At 41.6% G+C, this 20,399-nt stretch overlaps 1 long non-coding RNA gene across 1 annotated transcript in view; it reads right to left on the bottom strand.

Annotated features, from left to right (window-relative positions):
• The window catches only part of LOC123331048, a 42,051-nt gene extending 22,533 nt beyond the window's left edge, over positions 1-19,518 (bottom strand). The window contains exons 1-2 of the long non-coding RNA XR_006547500.2: positions 18,286-19,518; positions 14,889-14,980 (exon numbers count right to left, since the gene is read on the bottom strand). This is a non-coding gene — a long non-coding RNA (uncharacterized LOC123331048). The remainder of the gene's footprint in view (positions 1-14,888; positions 14,981-18,285) is intronic.
• Positions 19,519-20,399: the final 881 nt, after the last annotated feature.

The following is a 20,399-nucleotide window of genomic DNA, read 5'->3' as shown; positions in this document are numbered from 1 at the left end:
GAGACGGGAATACCAGACCACCTGACCTGTCTCCTGAAAAGTCTGTATGCAGGTCAAGAAGCAACAGTTAGAACTGGACATGGAACAACGGACTGGTTCCAAATAGGAAAAGGAGTATGTCAAGGCTGTATATTGTCACCCTGCTTGTTTAACTTATATGCAGAATACATCATGAGAAACGCTGGACTGGAGGAAGAACAAGCTGGAATGAAGATTGCCAGGAGAAATATCAATAACCTCAGATATGCAGATGACACCACCCTTATAGCAGAAAGTGAAGAAGAACTAAAGAGCCTCTTGATGAAAGTGAAAGAGGTGAGTGAAAAAGTTGGCTTAAAGCTCAACATTCAGAAAACTAAGATCATGGCATCCGGTCCCATCATTTCATGGCAAATAGATGGGGAAGCAATGGTAACAGTGAGAGACTTTATTTTTTGGGGTTCCAAAATCCCTACAGATGGTGACTGCAACCATGAAATTAAAAGATGCTTGCTGCTTGGAAGAAAAGTCATGACCAACCTAGACAACATATTAAAAAGCAGAGACATTACTTTGCCAACGCAGGTTCATCTAGTCAACGATTTGGTTTTTCCAATAGTCATGTATGGATACAGAGCAGGCAATGGCAACCCACTCCAGTACTCTTGCCTGGAAAATCCCATGGACGGAGGAGCCTGGTGGGCTGCAGTCCATGGGGCTGCTACAAGTCAGACACGACTGAGCGACTTCATTTTCACTTTTCATTTTCATGCATTGGAGAAGGAAATGGCAACCCACTCCAGTGTTCTTGCCTGGAGAATCCTAGGGACGGGGGAGCCTGGTGGGTTGCCGTCTATGGGGTCGTACAGAGTTGGACGCGACAGAAGCAACTTAGCAGCAGCAGCAGCATGTATGGATATGAGAGTTGGACTATAAAGAAAGCTGAGCACCGAAGAATTGATGCTTTTGAACTGTGGTGTTGGAGAAGACTCTTGAGAGTCCCTTGGACTGCAAGGAGATCCAACCAGTCCATCCTAAAGGAGATCAGTCCTGAGTGTTCATTGGAAGGACTGATGTTGAAACTGAAACTCCAATACTCTGGCCACCTGATGCGAAGAACTGACTCATTTGAAAAGACCCTGATGCTGGGAAAGATTGAAGGCGGGAAGAGAAGGGAACGAAAGAGGATGAGATGGTTGGATGGCATCACTGACTCAATGGACATGAGTTTGGGTAAACTCCAGGAGTTGGTGATGGACAGGGAGGCCTGGCATGCTGCAGTCCATGGGGTTGCAAAGAGTCAGACACAACTGAGCAACTGAACTGAACTGATGGATGAACCCAAAAAGGACTAGAATCAACTGAATATGATCATTAGTTTAAGCTAAAATGAATGAATGTATAAATGTATACACACACCCAGTAGATTATGATTGAGTTCATAATTATCAAATGTCTTTAGTATATATATTATCATAGCATGTACAGTATCTCTTATAGGATTATTCCCATACTGGTCTCACCTAATAGCCTCACTATTATGCCAAGAAGGAATAATATGATCACTGTTCATGAGAGCAACACTAATAGTTCTAAAAACACATTTCAGTCCAGCCAGCAAAATACCACTGTCCTCCTAGTATCTGCAGCTTGTGAACTGCACTTGGACTATTCCTATTAGTAACAGCATCAAACGTGTGTGGCACCAACTAGCTACAAAATCTTAACCTTCTCCAATGATAAAAATCATTATGCCAACATTAGTACCACTAACACGATTCTCAAAGAATAATATCATCCTAATTAACGCTACCGGCCACAGCTTACGGATTAGTGGAATAAGCCTGTTTATTTTCAGTTAATTTAATAAGAACAGCCTCAACTTTTCCCGAGCTTTTTCTGTGACTCCCTCATCAGCTTTAACAACAGGACTTTGTCACTCACACTTCTAGCTAGCCAATCCACCTGTCCAAAGAGTCCTTAAACCTCCCCCCAAATCTCCATCAACATACTAGTAATATTACAAATATTCCTAGTCTTAACATTGGCTGCCATAGAACAAACCCTATTTTACATTTTATTTGAAACAATACTAGTTCTAACATTTACTGTCATTACCCAGTGGGGTAACCAAACAGAACAACTCCAGACAGGATCTGAATATATACACTTTTTTGTTCCACACACTGGTAGGATCCCTCCCACTCCACATAGCCCTAGGATATAACCACAAGACTACAGGCTCATGAAACTGCTTAATAATTCATGGACAAACAGAAGAGACTGGTGGTTGCCAAGGGTGAGGGCTGGGGGAGGGACAGTACAGGAGGCTGGGGTTAGCAGATGTGAGCTATTACATACAGAGTGAATGAACAGAGTCCTGTTGTACAGCAGAGGGGACTATATCCAGTATCCTGTGATAGACCACAATGGCAAAGTGACGTGAAAGTCACTCCGTTGTGTCCAGCTCTTTATGACCCTGTGGACTGTACGAAAGTGAAAGTGGACTGCATAGTCCATGGAATCCTCCAGACCAGAACAGTGGAGTGGGTAGCCTTTCCCTTCACCAGGGGATCTTCCCAAATCAGGGTTTGAACCCAGGTCTCCCACACTGCAGGTGGATTCTTTACCAGCTGAGCCACCAGGGAAGTCCGACAAAAAAGAATCAACTCTACTGTACAGCAGAAATTAATACAGTATTGTACATCAACTATATACATTACCATATGTAAAACAGATAGCTAGCAGGAAGTTGATGTGTAACACACAGAGCTTAGGTCTGTGATGACCTGGTGGGGTGAGAGGGAGGGGTGAGAGAAAGGGTTAAGAGGGAGGGGAATGTATGTATACTCATGGCTGATCCACACTGTTGTACAGCAGAAACCAATACAACACTGTGAAGCAATTACCCTCCAATTAAAAATAAATTAAATTCAAACTTCTTAATAATTCAACACTGAATACAAATTAATACTGGACTCCTAATCTAACATTTTCATGGGACTAACATGCATAACAGCCTTCAGAAAAAAAAACACCTCTGACCTTCAGCCCTGACCATCCAAAGCCTACACAGAAGCCCCCGGCAGGGTCCACAGGCCTGCAGCCATACTAGTAATTTTACAGGGCAGCTACAGCGTGTACGGTCAAAACCATTTCAAACCCACGTACAGATTTCAGGGCAGATCCCTTTCTCATTCTTTCCTTCTGCGGAATAAACCTCACTCGCTCAAAGGGTTTACACCAAACAGACTTACAGCCACTCACTGCATTCTTGTCAGCCATGCAGCACTAGCCTTTCTCATCCAAACACCCTGAAGCTATGGAGCAGCTGCTGCCCTGATAATCACCCCCATATCACAGCAACTATACCCTTCTCCCAGCAATCTCACAGCAACACATCCACAGCCCAGCCACCCCAGCATGAGGTCTACAAATGCTCCTCCCATTCACAACAGGAGGACTCCTAGCAAGCCCTGCAGACTTAGCCCCGCCCTCAACTACCAACTCAACTGGGGAATTATTTGTAATATCACCTCTCTCATGATCAAACATCACCATTATCATCATAGGAATTACTATAGAAATGACTGCTTTACACTCCCTATTATAACACAATGAGGTAATTATACATATCACACTCCTAACATTAAACCATCACAGACATGAGAAAATGCCCTTGTAACTCTCTACCTCTTCCCTCTCTGACTCCTGTCACTCAACCCCATAATTATTTGGGGGTCCTTTGACTGTAAATACAATGTTAAAGAACCCATGAGGATTGTTAATCTAGTAACAGAAGCTCAAACCTTCTTATTTATTGAAAAAGCATTTGAGAACTGCTAATTGAAGCCCCCATGCCTAACAGGATGGCCTTTTCAGGCTTTTAAAGCATAATCATCATCCGTTAATCTCAGGAGTCAAAACACTGATGCAGCTCCAAACACAAGGAGTAATCTTATTTGCCTCTTTCGCACGAGTTACACAATTTATATCAACACTACCAAGTATAAACACGTACTGTAACATCTCCTAACATACACCCATCCTACATAAAAGCCACTCTTATACGCTTTTATTACCAGTTTAATCCCCACAATAATATTCATTCACTCAAGCCAAGAAATAATGACTTCAAACGGACACTGAATCACCAAACTTTCGAATGATCACTCAGCTTCATAAGAGATGACTTCAATAATGTTCACACCAGTAGCTGTCCTTGTTACATGATCTATTATAGAATTCTCAATATGATACATACACACAGACCTGAACACGAACCAAGTTTTCAAATACTTCCCCCTCTGTCTAGTGATAGTGCTAATTCTTGGAACTGCCAACAATCTTCTCCAACTTTCTATTGGATGAGGAGGAGTTGGAATTATATCTTTTTTTACTGAGGGATGATGGCATGACTGAGCAGGAGGTAACTCAAATCCAGCTCCTTTGCAAGTAAATTTATATAATCTCATCAGAGATATCCAATTTATTTTATCAATAGCATGATTCTTATTCAAGTTAAACGTATAGGATTTACAACAAATTTTTCCTTCGTCTAAACTATCCTAACTTACCTTTCAGAGGACTTGTTTTCCAGCCGCAGATGGAAAACCCACCCCATTTGGCTTCCCAGCTTGAACTCCCTCAGCAAAAGCTCCCCACTACCTCTTCTCAGCCCTACTCCAATCAAGCACAAGACTTGCAAGCAGGCATTTTTCTATTTATTTGCTTTTACTCCCAGTAAAAAAGGAACACATCCATTCAAACAACATTATGCTGAGGAGAATCGCCACACTATTAACAGCAGTATGTGTTCTCACCCCAAATAACATCCAAAAACTGTTGCCTTCCCATTTATTTTTCATTTTCGAATCATACTTTTAGTGCAAATTTATATCATTGAGGAAAATCAGTTGACGTATTAACTACAGTATTAAGGATCATTAAATGACCAGGTCTTTAATAAACTCAAGTTTTTCTAATTAGACAAGTAAGTAATGAAGTATCTAGCTGTTTCAAATAAATACAAAAGAATCTTAAATGCCCAAATGTAGAGATACCGAAACTCTAATAAGTATTGCAGTCCACGAGGTCGCTAAGAGTCGGACACAATGGAGCGACTTCACTTTCATGCGTTGGAGAAGGAAATGGCAACCCACTCCGGTGTTCTTGCCTGGAGAATCCCAGGGATGGGGGAGCCTGGTGGGCTGCCGTCTATGGGGTCACACAGAGTCGGACACGACTGAAGTGACTTAGCAGCAGCAGCAGCAACAGACTGATTATATCTTGTGTATTATATTCATGACATAAATACAATTGTCTAGACCACAAAGCCTTTAATTGTGTATTTTTTCAACATAATTAAGATGTATACAATTTCCACACAACAGCACGAAACAAATTCTATTCAAGTTCCCATAGACTATAGACCAGGAGAGAGTGGAACATATCCAGGGACATAAAACAAGGGACAAAATTTTCATGGTCTAAAGGATTTGAAATCATGGAGTTTTTTCTCTTGCCACTGCGGAATTATGTTAGAAATCAGTATCAAAAGATATTTTGAAAGTAACCCACGTAGTTTCAAGTGCAGTGTGACATTTACCATGTGAGATCTTCAGCTTAGCCACTGAAAGCCTCAAAATAGTTAAAAGACCGACAAAACTCAGAGGCCCACACTCCTTCTTACAACATCAGTGGCTGACGTGGGTGCCGGCAGAGGCTGAACTGTGTGTCCACCTATAGCCGAAAATCAAGCTCACACAGGAGATTCCAGTGACCTTACCACTCCCCCCCTACATTTGGCAGGTGCTTCTTTAGTCCTAGGCGGACTAATATCATTAGTGCAATCATCCATACAAAACCATCTCAATACAGGTAACACCATTATCCGTATCATCTGTACTGATGACAGCTATATTCCTATCATCATCATTACTGGTATCAGCAGCTGGAATGACCTTCTTATTAACAGACCACATTCTAAACACAATATATTTTTTGGTCCTGCAGGAGGAGAAGGAGACCCAATTATATTCAACACTTATTCTGATTCTTTAATTATCCTGAAGTTTATATCCTTATTTTACTAGGATTTGGAATAATCTTGCAAGTACAGTCTCAGGAAAAAAAAAATCCCTCAGGATAGATGGGCAGAGTTTGAGCCATGATATCCATCAGCTTTCTAGAATTTATCCTTTGAGCCCATCATATATTCACAGTAGGTACAGATGTTGATACACAAGCATATCTTATGTCAGCTACCACAATTATTCCTACCGTAGAGTAAAAGTATTTAGCTGACTAGCAACTATATGGAGAAGGCAATGGCACCCCACTCCAGTACTCTTGCCTGGAAAATCCCATGGATGGAGGAGCCTGGTGGGCTGCAGTCCATGGGGTCGCTAAGAGTCAGACATGACTGAGCGACTTCACTTTCACTTTTCACTTTCATGCATTGGAGAAAGAAATGGCAACCCACGCCAGTGTTCTTGCCTGGAGAATCCCAGGGATGGGGAGCCTGGTGGGCTGCCCTCTATGGGGTCACACAGAGTCGGACACAACTGAAGCGACTGAGCAGCAGCAGCAGAGGAGCAACTATTCACAGAGATAACAGCAAATGATCGTCTACTAGGAGCCCTAGGATTTCTTTTCCTTTTGACAATAGGTAGTTTAACAGGATGGAGAAGGAAATGGCAACCCACTCCAGTATTCTTGCCTGGAGAATCCCAGGGACAGAGGAGCCTGGTGAGCTTCCATCTACGGGGTCGCACAGAGTCGGACACGACTGATGTGATTTAGCAGCAGCAGCAGCAGTTTAACAGGAATTGTTATCACCAGCTCATCCCTAGATATTGTCCTTCACAATACACATTGCATAGTTGTAGTTTTTCACTATGTATCACCATAGAGGTGCTTCCCTGGTAGTTCAGTGGTAAAGAATCCACCTGCCAATGCAGGAGATGCAGGTTCGATCCCTGGGTGGGGAAGATCCCCTGGAGAAGGAAATGGCAACCCACTCCAGTTTTCTTTTTTTTTTTTTTTCTTCCCCACCCTCACTCCAGTTTTCTTGACTGGGAAATCCCATGGACAGAGGAGTCTGGCAGGCTATAATCCATGGGGTGACAGAGTCAGACATAACTTGGTGACTAAACGACCTCATCATTGTCAATAGAGGTGTTTTTGCTATCACAGGAGGCTTTGTACATTGATTCCCGCTACTCCTGGGTTAAACACTCAATCCAACAGGAGAAAAATACATTTTGTAATGCTATTTATAGGTGCAAATAAAACCTCCTTCCAAAAACATTTTCTTGGTTTATCTGGAATACCACCAGGATTTTCCTACTACTTTTGTGCCCACACAACATAAAATACCATTTCATCAACAGGTTCCTGCCTTCCACTTACAGCACTCATACTAATAATTTTCATAATCTGAGAAACATTTGCATCACAACAAGAGGTCTCAACAGTAGAATAACTTTCCAAACTCAGAGTAATTACATCGAGGCCCTCCACCACATCACACATTTGAAGAACCCACTTACATCAGTCTAAAATAATTAGGAAAGGAAGGAATCACACCCTCTTCTACTGGTTTCAAGCAAACACCATGATAATTATGCACTTCTCAATAAATGAGATAGAGTAAAAATTACATAACTTTGTTCAACTTAAAATACAGGTGAAAACTCACTCTCTCTCCATGGCATATCCTTTTCCACTAGACTTTCAAGAGGCAATATAACCCATCACAGAAGAGCTCCTACATTTTCATGATCACATATGAATCATCATTTTTTTCATTAGCTCTCTGGTTTTTTATATCACTCATGCTAGTGACTAAAGCTTAGACAGTAGAGAATCCACCTGCAATGTGGCAGACCTGGGTTTGAACCTTGGGTCGGGAAGATCCCCTGCAGAAGGGGAACAGCTACCCACTCCAGTATTTTTGCCTGGAGAATTCCATGAACAGAGGAGCCTGGCAGGCTATAGACCATGGGGTCACAAAGAGTCGGACACAACTGAGAGATTTTCACTTTCACTCATGCTAATGACTAAACACACACATACAAACACAAGAGATGCATAAGAAGTTGAAACAGTCTGAACAATTTTACCAGTCATCATCCTCATCTTAATTGCCTTGCCACTGTTACCGATTCATCCTTTTCTGATCCTAAAAACTGTAGAGCAACAATGAGACTGGAGTTACGAATACACTGATTATGAAGCTTTCAATTCTGACCCCTCTATGATCCCTAATCAGACCTAAAGCCTGGAGAACTGCGATTGCTTAGAAGGAGATAATCGAGTGGTTCTACTCATAGAAATGACAAGAGAATCTCAGTCTCCTCTAAAGATGTTTTATACTCATGAGCTGGCCCTTCATCGGGTCTAAAAAGAGATAGATGCTCTTCCAGGAGCATCTTAAACCAAACAACCCTTGTATCAACACAGCGAGGCCTATGCTATGGTCAGTGCTCAGGAATTTGTAGATCAAATCACAGCTTCATATCTATCGTCCTGGAATTAGTTCCACTAGGATATTTTGAGAAATGGTCCACATAAATATCATAAATCCACTAAGAAGCTAAACAGCATGAACCTCTTCAGTTAAAGATGGGAGTTAAAATCTCCCCTTAATGATTTGCTGCAACTAGAGACATCAATTCATTACTATTTCAATCATTCTAGGCCTATTTATTACAGTCCAATGAATAATTTTAAAATACGTTTATTACATAAACCTAGAATTAAAACTCACTCAAATGCAAAAAACAATCCATCCCTTGAGAAAGAAAATGAACTAAAATTTATTGGCCTCATTCATTACCCCAACAATAACAGGACTTCTCTTGTTATCTTCATTGGTCTAGTCCCAAGAACTGTATTCCCCACACCTACACCACAAGTCTATAACCACATCACTTCTACTCAACAATGATGCCTCCAACTCACAGCAAAATAAATAACAGCCATTCATATCACTCGGCCATAAGGTGCAAGAAAACTGAGTCATTTCAAGAGACGTGGCTGGACGTAGAGACTGTTATACGGAATGAAGTCAGAAAGAGAAAAATATAGTATATGAATGCATATGTGGAATCTAGAAAAATAGTACAGATGATCTAATTTGCAAAGCAGAAACAGAAACAGGCACAACAAACATTATGGATACGAGTTGGGGGCAAGAGAGGTGGGATGAATCGGGAGCTTGAGATCGACACATACACACTATTGACACTATATATAAAGTAGATAACTAACGAGAACTGACTATGTAGCACAAGGCACGCTGCTTAATGCTCTGTGGTGACCTGAATGGAAAGGAAATCCCAAAAAGAGGGGATACATGTATATGTATGGCTGATTGTTTCTGCTGTTTGGTAGAAACTAACAACAATGTCAGGCAACTATACTCCAATTAATCAAAAAACTCCCAAATAATAGCCATTTACAATCTCAGAGGACAGACCTGAACACGAGTATTTCACTCACTCACTCTGTTTATTGGGTCAACAAGTTTACTAGGATCCTACCACCCTCCCTCACCCACCACACAACCCCCAACACATTCAGGTCCAGCGATCCCTCCAGGAGCAGGAACTGTAATGCCTGCTTTTCCCCACATAACAAAAGCATCCTTGGATTACTTTGTACCACAAGGAACCCCAGGTCATCTCATCCCTGTGCTAGTCCTCATCACAACTGTGAGCCTGTTTAGTGAACCCACAGCCTCAGCCATATGATTAACAGCCAATACTGGAGCAGGGCGCTCGTTAATTCACTGAATGGGGGGGAGCTCCTGCGCTGCTACATATCAGGGCAGCACAGCCCTATGGCAGTGACCATTCTCATTCCACTCATGATCCCCGAGTTTGCTGTCCCACTAGTTCAAGCTATGCAGTCACCCTACTAGTAAGTCTCTACTGACATGGCAACACATCAGTTCAGTTCAGTCGCTCAGTCGTGTACGACTCTTCGCGACCCCATGAATCGCAGCACGCCAGGCCTCCCTGGCCATCACCAACTCCCGGAGTTCACTCAGACTCACGTCCATCGAGTCGGTGATGCCATCCAGCCATCTCATCCTCTGTCGTCCCCTTCTCCTCCTGCCCCCAATCCCTCCCAGCATCAGAGTCTTTTCCAATGAGTCAACTCTTTGCATGAGGTGGCCAAAGTACTGGAGTTTCAGCTTTAGCATCATTCCTTCCAAAGAAATCCCAGGGCTGATCTCCTTCAGAATGGACTGGTGGGATCTCCTTGCAGTCCAAGGGACTCGCAAGAGTCTTCTCCAACACCACAGTTCAAAAGTGTCAATTCTTCGGCGCTCAGCTTTCTTCACAGTCCAACTCTCACATGCATACACAACACATCATGACCCATCAAACCCATGCATGTCCAAGTAAATCTCAGTCCTTGATTCCTTTCAGGAGCTCCTTCAGCTCTCTTAACAACACCTGGCCTCGTCATAGGATTTCAGTTCAACACGAGAATTCTCACAAGTCTACTAACACTCTCACAACATACTGATGATGAGACATTGTCCAAGAAAGCACCTGCCAAGGCCATCCTACACCAACTGTTCAAAGAGGACTTCGATCTGGACTAATTCTTTTTGTTTGTTTGTTTAATAAACATATTTTATTGAAGCACAGTTGACTTACAATGTTTCAGGTGCACAGCAAGGTGATTCAGTTATACACATACACATATTATTTTTCAGATTATTTTTATTTATAAAATGTTATTATAAGCTGTTGATTAGTTTCCTGTGTTATACAGTAAAACTTTATTACTTGTTGCATGTTTTTTTTAATTAGAAATATAGCATTCTATTCATACTAAGTCAAACAAGTAGAATCAAAATGTCTTAAATTTTTTAGTTAGGCAAAAGTTCATAAGTTTTCTAAAATATATGTATTATACACACTATTTACATGTGTTTAGACTCTCACTCATGTCTGACTCTTTGTGACACCATGGACTGCAGTCCACAGGGCTCCTCTGTCCATGGGATTCTCCAGGCAAGAACACTGAAGTGGGTTGCCATGCCCTCCTCCAGGGGATCTTCCCAACACAGGGTTCAAATCCAGGTCTCCTGCATTGCAGGTGGATTCGTTATCATCTGAGTCACAAGGGAAGCCCATGAATTCTTGAGTGGGTAGTCTATCCCTTCTCCAGGGGATCTTCCTGACTCAGGAATCAAACCAGGTCTCACACTTGCAGGCAGATTCTTTACAAGCTGAGCTACCAGGGAATCCCCCATACACAATTTAATACATATGTATGCAAAAGTTTTCCCACTACGCTTGAGAAAGAAAATAAAAAAAACAGAAGAGACAGAGAAACTGGAAAACATAAACTAAATGAAATGGGAGCACTGAATATGAAATAAAGAAAGTGAAATAAACTAGATAAAAGTAAAAGATTATCATATAGTCCAGTTGTTTTTAAACATGGCTGCTCATTAGAAACATATCTGGAGCTTTGGAGAAAAAAAGTAATACCTTGGCTTTTGTATTTTTCAAAAAATTCCAAGTTAATTCTGATATGCATCTGGATTTAAAAAGTGATTACAGGTTTTTCTATTAAATGCTAGTTTTGGTGATATAGAATTCTATTATTTTTCTGTTGACCAATCATGATACAATAGTATTAAATGAGTAATAGTTACACAGTCACAACAGTAAAAGATGTTTATCACTTTCTACAATCAATGATCAAGATTAATACTTTTCATGATTTCAGAAGTCCTCTTTAATACCACCATTTTCTGAGTCTTCCATTATTCAAGCTTTGCCCCCATACCTGGGCTAGGTGGATGCTGACCCCAAGCATTCACCCTCTAAACCCACTAGAGGACCACCCCTCAACACCTCAGTCCCACTAGCCACTGAGGCACTCAGCACTTGTGCCTGCCATAGACTCACAGAAGACACACCCTCCAAGAACTGCCTGGGGCTTTCCAGGTGGCTCAGTGGTAAAGAATCTGCCTACCAATGCAGGAGACACAGGTTTGATCCCTGGGTCAGGAAGATCCCCTGGAGGAGGAAATGAGAACCCACTCTAATATTCTTGCCAGGAAAAAAATCTGGTGGGAGCCTGGTGGGCTACAGTCTATGGGGCTGTTAAGAGTCAGATATGACTGAGCAACTGAGCAACAAACTGTGACAACTGTCTGGGGTGTTTACTACACATTTCACAAACCTCAGAATAGTAGGAAACACCTCTTGCAATTTCAGATAGGATATATGGATCAGCTTACTTCACGGCTAAAGGATTCCCCAGCCAACATGTAATGATACTTCATGGCTACAGGATTCCCCAGCCAACATGTAATGATTGATTCTACTTTCCTGATCATCTGCTTCTTAGACTATTTAAAATTTCACTTCACATCTAATCACCACTTTGACTTTCAAGTAGCTGCTGCCTGATACTGACATTTTGCAAACTTGGTATGACTATTATGTACCTATTACTAAGGATGCTGAACATCACTATCAGAGACACACAAAAGTACAATGAGGTCTCACCTCACACTTGCCAGAACAGCCATCATCAAGAAGTCTAGAAACAATAAATGCTAGAGAGGGTATGGAGAAAAGAGAACCCTCCTACACTGTTGATGGGAGTGTAAAGTGATGCAGCCACTATGGAGAACAGTACGGAGGTTCCTTTAAAAACTAAAAACAGAATTACCATATTATCCAGCAATATCACTCCTGAGCATTATCTGGAGAAAATCATAAACTGAAAGGACATATGCATCCCAAGGTTCACTGCAGCACTATTTACAATAGGCAAGACAGGAAAGCAATCTAAATGTCCATCAACAGAGGAATGGAAGATGTGGTACATATACACGACGGGATATTACTCCATAAAAAAGAATGAAATAATGACATCTGCAGCTACATGGATGGACCTCGAGATTATCATACTAAGTGAGATAAGTCAGACAGCCAAGGACAGATGTCATATGACATGACTCACATGTGAGTCTAATTTAAGAAAAACGGACACAATTGAACTCATTTACAAAACAGCAACAGACCTACAGACATGGAAAGCAAACTCATGGTAGCCAAAGGAGAAATGTAAGCAGAGGGGATAAACAGGACCCTGGGATTAACATACACACACTACTACATGTAAGATAGATAACTAACAAGGACCTACTGTATAGCACAGGGAACTCTACTCCATTTTCTATGATAACTTATATAAAAAGAGAATCTGGAAAAGAGTGAATATATGCGTAAGTGCTGGGCTTCCCTGGTGGCTCAGATGGTAAGGAATCTGCTGAATCACTTTGCTCTACGCTGAAACTAACAAACATCAACTCTACTCCAAAAAATGTTTTTAAAAAGCAAACTATGCTCATCAAACCCCTGTTTCTAATTGCATCAACAGCAATTAGTTTGGTCTACACATGCACCCAAAAAGGACTAGAATAAACTGAATATGATCATTAACTTAAACTAAAATAATATTGACTCATTACAGTATGATTAAGTTCATAATTATCTAGTGCCTTTTAGTATACATAAATATTACTAAGGCATGTACACTTATCTCTTGTAGGATTATTAATATATTGACCTCAATATCCTTACTAGATATGATGCCTTGAAGGAATAATATCACTATTCATGATAGCAAAGCTAATAATTCTAAACACACGTTTAAGTCTAGCTAGTAGAATACCCATTGTTCTGTGAGTATTCGGAGCATGAGAAACAGCACCTGAACTATCCTCATTAGTAACAGATCAAACATGTATGGCATCAACTAGGTACAAAATCTTAGTTTTTCCAATGTTAAAATTAACTCTATAATTATATTAATACCACTAACACGATTCTAATAACAAAAATTAATACCAGCTGAATTAACCCTGAAGCCCAGAGCTTAATGGAATGGAATTATTAGTGGAATAAGCCTATTTCTTCTCAATTTAATGAGAACGATCTCAACTCCTCACTAGTTTCTTCTGTGACTCCCTCTGAGCAGCACAATCAGTTTTAACAACAGGACTTTGCCACTCACACTTCTAGACAGCCAATCCTGCCTGTCCAAAGAATCCCGAACCGCCCCCTAGAAACTCTCCATCACCATGCTAGTAATATTACAAATGTTGCTGATCTTAACATTGGCTGCCATGGAACAAACACTATTTTATATTTTATTTGAAGCAACTAGTGTTCTGACACTTGTCATTCCTCAATGGGGGTAATCAGAGAGAACAACTTCAGGCAGGACTTTCTTATTCTACACACTAGTGGGTCCCTCCCCCTCTTAGTAGCACTAGGATATATCCACAACACTGAGGGCTCATTAAACTGAGGAATTCACAGACACAGAACAGGCTGGGGGATGCGAAAGGGGGCGGGCTTGGAGGAGGGGTGGAGTGAGAGGCTGGGGTTGGCAGAGGCAAGCTTTTATACACAGGATGGATAAACAAGGTCCACCTGTATAGTACAGAGAATGATATTAAATATCCTGTGATAAGCCGTAACAGAAGAGAACACTAAAAGAGAGCATATGCATGTGTATGGCGTCCCAGCTGGCACTAGTGGTAAGGAACTAGCTTGACATACAGGAGCCATAAGAGACATGGGTTCAATCCCTCGGTTGGGCAGATCCCCTGGAGGAGGGCATGGCAACCCCCTCCAGTATTCTTGCCTGGAGAATCCCATGGACAGAGGATCCTTGAAGGCTACAGTCCCTAGGGTCGCAAAGAGTCAGAGACGACTTGAAGCGACTTAGCACACACACACGCATAAGAATCACTTTGCTGTACGGCAGAAGGTAACAACACTGTAAATCAACTGTATTTCAATAAAATTTTTTTTAAACTTCATAATTCAATGTCGAACACACATAATACCTACCTCCTGATGTAGCATTTTCATAGGACTAGAAGGTAAAGCATCTGTCTGCAGTGTGGGAGACCTGGGTTTGATCCGTGGGTTGGGAAGATCCCCTGGAAAAGGAAATGGCAACCCACTCAAGTATTCTTGCCTGGAGAATCCCATGGATGGAGGAGCCTGGTGGGCTACAGTCCACGGGGTGGCAAAGAGTCGGACATGACTGAGCGACTTAACTTTCGCTTTAACTTTCACTTTCAGAAGGCAGACTAGACCTCAGTTAAAACATGTGACGGCCTTCAGCTCTGATCACCCAAAGCCCACACAGAAGCCCCCCAGGACAGAGTCCACAGTCCTTGCAGCCATACTAGTAATAGTGGGAGGCTATGGATCCACACAGATTTCAGGGCCGCTGCTGCCTGAATCATCACCTCCAGTGTCACATAGACTATACCCGTCTCCTAGGAAACTCACACCAACAACGCATTTGCAGCCCAACAACCATCCCAGCACAAGGCCTGTAAACACACCTTCGTTCACAGCAACGTGATGACTCCTAGCATGTCTTACAGATTTAGCCCTGCCCCCAACTATCAACCTAACTGGAGAATTATGTGTAGTATTATCACCTCTCATGATCAAACACCACCATTATCCTCATAGGAATTAATATAGTAATGACTGCTTTACACCCCCTATATGCGCTCATCATAGCACAAAGGTAAACATCACGCCCTAACATGAAGCCATCACTGACAGTGATGAGCCCAGAGTCTGTCGTACTGAGTGAAGTCAGAAACACAATTACCGTGTATTAACGCATATATATAGAATCTACAAAAAAGGTACTGATGAACCAATTTGCAGGGCAGGATCAGAGATGCAGAACAGAGACTACAGAACAGAACTGTGGACACGGAGCGGAGGGAAGGAGAGGGAGCAGCACTGACATATACACACTGCCATGTGTAAACAGTGAGCTAGCGGGAAGCTGCTTACAGCACAGGGAGCCCAACTTGGCACTCTGTGATGACCTAGAGGGGCGGGACTGCGGGCAGAGGGAGGCGAGGGAGGGAGAGAGAGAGACAGAGAGACACAGAGACACAGAGAGACACAGAGGAGATATGCATACCTAGAGCTGAGTCACGATGTGTACAGCAGAAACTGACACGACAATGTGAAGCAACTATACTCCAAGGAAAAAATAAATAAAATGGAACTAAATAAGACATTAGAAAAAAAAGTGTATAATAAACCCAAAATGAGGGAAATAATTAAAACCAAAGATCAGAAATCAACAACACTGGAAGCAGAAAACAACAGAGGAAATCAATAGGCCAAGCTAGTCAAGAGAGTTTGGGTCTACTTATGCATTGTATTCAAATAATTTTATTCTTTAATTCATAAGGTGGAAATTTCATTTTTAGGATCTTAATATATTAGCCCTTGTACTAAACCATAATATCAAGTCACTATATTTATAAACTACCTAGGAGTTTATAAGTTTGACTGTTATAATAAGTGTTTTATAGCCCGTGAATTTTAGATTTAAATATAAAGCATGCGTTTTGGGGGAAAAAAAAAATCACTGACATGAGAAAATGCTCTTTTAATTCACCAACTCTTACCTATTACCCCTATCACTCAATCCCCAAAATGATGTGCTGGCCCCTCTACTGCCAACATAGTTTAAAAAAAACCCACTAGATTTATTGTGCTCAAACTCTCTTATTTACCAGGAAAGTACGCCAGAACTGCTAATTCAGGCCTCCAGACCTAACAGGATGTCTTTTTCAGACTTTTAAAGGGCAACAGTCATCACTTGGTCTTAGGAGCCAAACACTCATGCAACTCTAAATAAAAGGCATACATTTATTTGTCTCTTTTACAGCAATTAGACTATTTATATTAACACTACCAATTATAACAAACTCTAAAGTTACATATATTCAACCTACCTAAAAGCCATTATCTCATATGTTTTTATTACCAGTCAAATCCCTATAGTAATATTCATCCATTCCACCTGCAATGCAGGATACCCCGGTTTGATTCCTGGGTCGAGAAGATCCCCTGGAGAAGGGATAGGCTACCCACTCCAGTATTCTTGGGCTTCCCTGGTGGCTCAGACGGTAAAGAATCTGCCTGCTGTGTGAGAGACCTGGGTTTGATCCCTGAGTTGGGAAGATCCCCTGGAAAAGGGCGTGGCAACCCACTCCAGTATTCTTGCCTGGACAATCTCCATGGACAGAGGAGCCTGGCAGGCTACAGTCCATGGGGTCGTAAAGAGTTAGACACAACTGAGGGACTAAGCACGGCACAGCAGGCCAAGAATGATTTCTAACAGACGATGAATCACTGTCCAAACCTTCAAATGATCATCTAGCTTCAAAAGAGATGACGTCAATAATATTTGCATTAGTAGCTATACTTGTTACATGATTATAGAATTCTTAATGTGATATATACACACAGACCCTAACATGAAACGATTTTTCAAATACTTCCTCCTCTAATTACAATACTAATTCTTGGTACTGCCAACAACCTTTTCCAATTTCTCACTGGATAAGGAGATGGAATTATACCTTTTTACTGACTGTATGATGACATGGCCAAACAGAAGCCAATCCAGCTGCCCTGCAAGCAATCCTCCCCCCCCCACCTTTGATCCCACTAGGCTGCTCCTGGGATTTTAGTTCCCAGACCAAGGTTCAAATCTGGGCCCCAGCAATGACAGCCCAGAATCCTAACCATTAGGCCACCAGGAAACTCCTCCCTCAAGTAATCTTATATAACTGCATGGGAAATACTGGATTTCTTGTATCAATTAGCATGACTCTTATTCAACTTAACATGAAATATACAACATATTTTTATGCTTAAATTACCCCAGCTTCCCTTCATAGGGCTTGTTTTCCAGCCGCAACTGGAAAATCCACCCCATTTGGCCTCCCTCCGTGAATTCCCTCAGCAAGAGGGCCCCCCCATTCAGCCCTGCTCCACTCAAGTGCAAGATGTGTCACAGGAATTTTTCTACTTACCCACGTTCACGCCCTAATAGAAACAATAAGTTCATTCAAATGAGAACATATGCTTTGGAGCCACCACCACACTGCTTACAGCCATGTGTGCATGTATGCGTGCTCAGTAGCTGGTGTCTTGTCCGACTCTGCGACCCTATGGACCCACCAGACTGGACTCACCCAAAATAACGTCCAAAAACTGGCTGCTTTCTCCACTTGAGCCAACTAGGCCTCTTTAAGGCAACGATGGCATGAGTCAACCTTACTGAGCTTCCTGCACACGTGTACACATGCCTTCTTCAAAGCCATAGCATTTGCAAGCTCCGGATCCATGCTCCACAATTTAAATGGTGAACAAGACATTCAAAAAACAGGAAGCTTATGGAAAGCCATACCTTTTCACCGCAACCTCCCCCGTCGCCGAAGTCTCACGAGAACAGGAAGCCTCGTCCTCACCGGTTCTTATTCCAAAGACCTGATGATGAAAACTGCTAACTCCTTGTAACCGATGCCTGAGCCCTGTTAACCACTCTCATTACCACACTGCTCCCAGCTGTCTACAGCATGCAAATTTTCCTCCCACTCCCAGAACAACCTTGCTTCTCTCTCTTCTCAATGAAAATCACCTGCTCCTAATCCATTCCATCAAACGTCCATTAGCTGGAAGCATCTTCGCTGGATTCCTTCTCTCCAACACTGTTCTCCCCCACAAAAATTCCACAAATAACAATGCCTCGTTATTGGAAACGAGCTGCCCTGGCCGTGACTATTTCAGGTTTTATTCTGGCCCTAGAAATCAACCGTACTACCCCAAATCTAAAGTTGAATTATCGTTCAAACCTCTTCAAATTCTCTAACCTCTTAGGCTCTTTTCCAATGATCCTGCACCGCCCCTTACTATCATTAAATTTTTCAGATAGCTAAAAACCAGTGTCATCACTTCTGACTACAACATGTTTTACCCAAATCCATCTCTCTTAGCCAAAGAAAAACCTCTACACTGTATCAGACCAAAAATGCCTGAGGGAACTGTTTCCTCTCATTCCTCATTACCTCCTCCCGAGCATAATTCTATTTAGTTACCAGAGTAACCTCCATCATGACTCCAACACCTATAAGCAGTGATCAGCCAATAACAATTACTAATCAAGTACTAAAATTGTACAACACAGCAATTGCTAGAGCATCATTGTGAAAAACCCAGAGTTAGGGGTATCATAAATGACCCAATGCCCTAGTTCATTAACCACAATCTCTACATCCTCATCCTTGAAAACAAAAAACCATTACAAATTCCGTCATTCATTCTGAAAGAAATTTGCCTAAAACAGCTTCAGTAGAGACATGTGAGGCTGCGCAGCTTTTCATTTGTTTACTTTTTAGGCTTCCATGGGTCTGTGGTTTGTTTATAACCTTGGCCGCCTTTTTTAAAAATATTGAGTTGTTTCTTCCTCATTTGAGAGTTCTTTTATTATTATTGTCTGTGGAATCTTGATTCCCTTACCAGGAATCAAACCTGCACTCCCTACATTGGGAGGGCAGAATCTTAACCACTGGACCACCAGCAAAGTCTAGAAAGTTCTTTAAAAAAAAAAACAAAACAACTATTTTATATTGGAGTAAAGGTGATTAACAATGTGTTAGTTTCAGGTGTACAGCAAAGTAATTCAGTTACACATGTATCTATTCTTTCACAAATTCTTTTCCCATTCAGGTTGTTACATAATACTGAGCAGAGTCCCCTGTGCTATACAGTAGGTCCTTGTAGGTTATCTATTTTTTAAAATAGCAGTGTGTACATGTCCATCCTGAGAGTTCTTGACATTTTATAGATATGACCCTTTGTAACATGCCTTGGACGTATCTTCTCCTATTCTGTGAAATATATTTTAACTTTGGTTCTGTAGTTATGTAGGTCAGAGATGTTCTCTATCTTCTAAAATATTTAAGGATTTTCACACCTTATATGTAGTACTTTGGTCCTGCCTTGATTTTTCTGTGTGATGTGAGTATCTCATACCTTCTCATTGATTGTTTCAATGAGTGACTCTGCTCCTCTAACAGAGTGTTGCCTTTTCTCATATACCAGATTTATGGGTGTGCATGGATCTGCTGCTGACTTTCTGTGACAATTTTACTATCCCTTGCTAATACCAAATAAAATTTTATAAAAATCAAAGACTATAAAAACATTGTTACAGAGGGGGGCAGTCCTAGGATGGCGGAGGAACAGGACGGGGAGACCACTTTCTCCACCACAAACTCATTGAAAGAACATTTGAACGCTGAGCAAATTCCACAAAACAACTTCTGAACGCTGGCCAGAGGACACCAGGCACCCAGAAAGGCAGCCCGTTGTCTTCGAAAGGAAGTAGGACAAAATATAAAAGGTAAAAAGAGAGACAAAAGAGTTAGGGACAGACACCCATCTCGGAGAGGGAGTCATAAAAGAGGAGAAATTTCCAAATACCAGGAAACCCTCTCATTGGCAGGTCTGTGGGGAGTTTTG

The sequence above is a fragment of the Bubalus bubalis genome, chromosome 21, assembly GCF_019923935.1.
Source record: "Bubalus bubalis isolate 160015118507 breed Murrah chromosome 21, NDDB_SH_1, whole genome shotgun sequence".
Lineage (NCBI taxonomy): Eukaryota > Metazoa > Chordata > Mammalia > Artiodactyla > Bovidae > Bubalus > Bubalus bubalis.
Note: the sequence above shows the minus strand (reverse complement) of the source record. Positions and strands in the feature narration are given on the sequence as shown.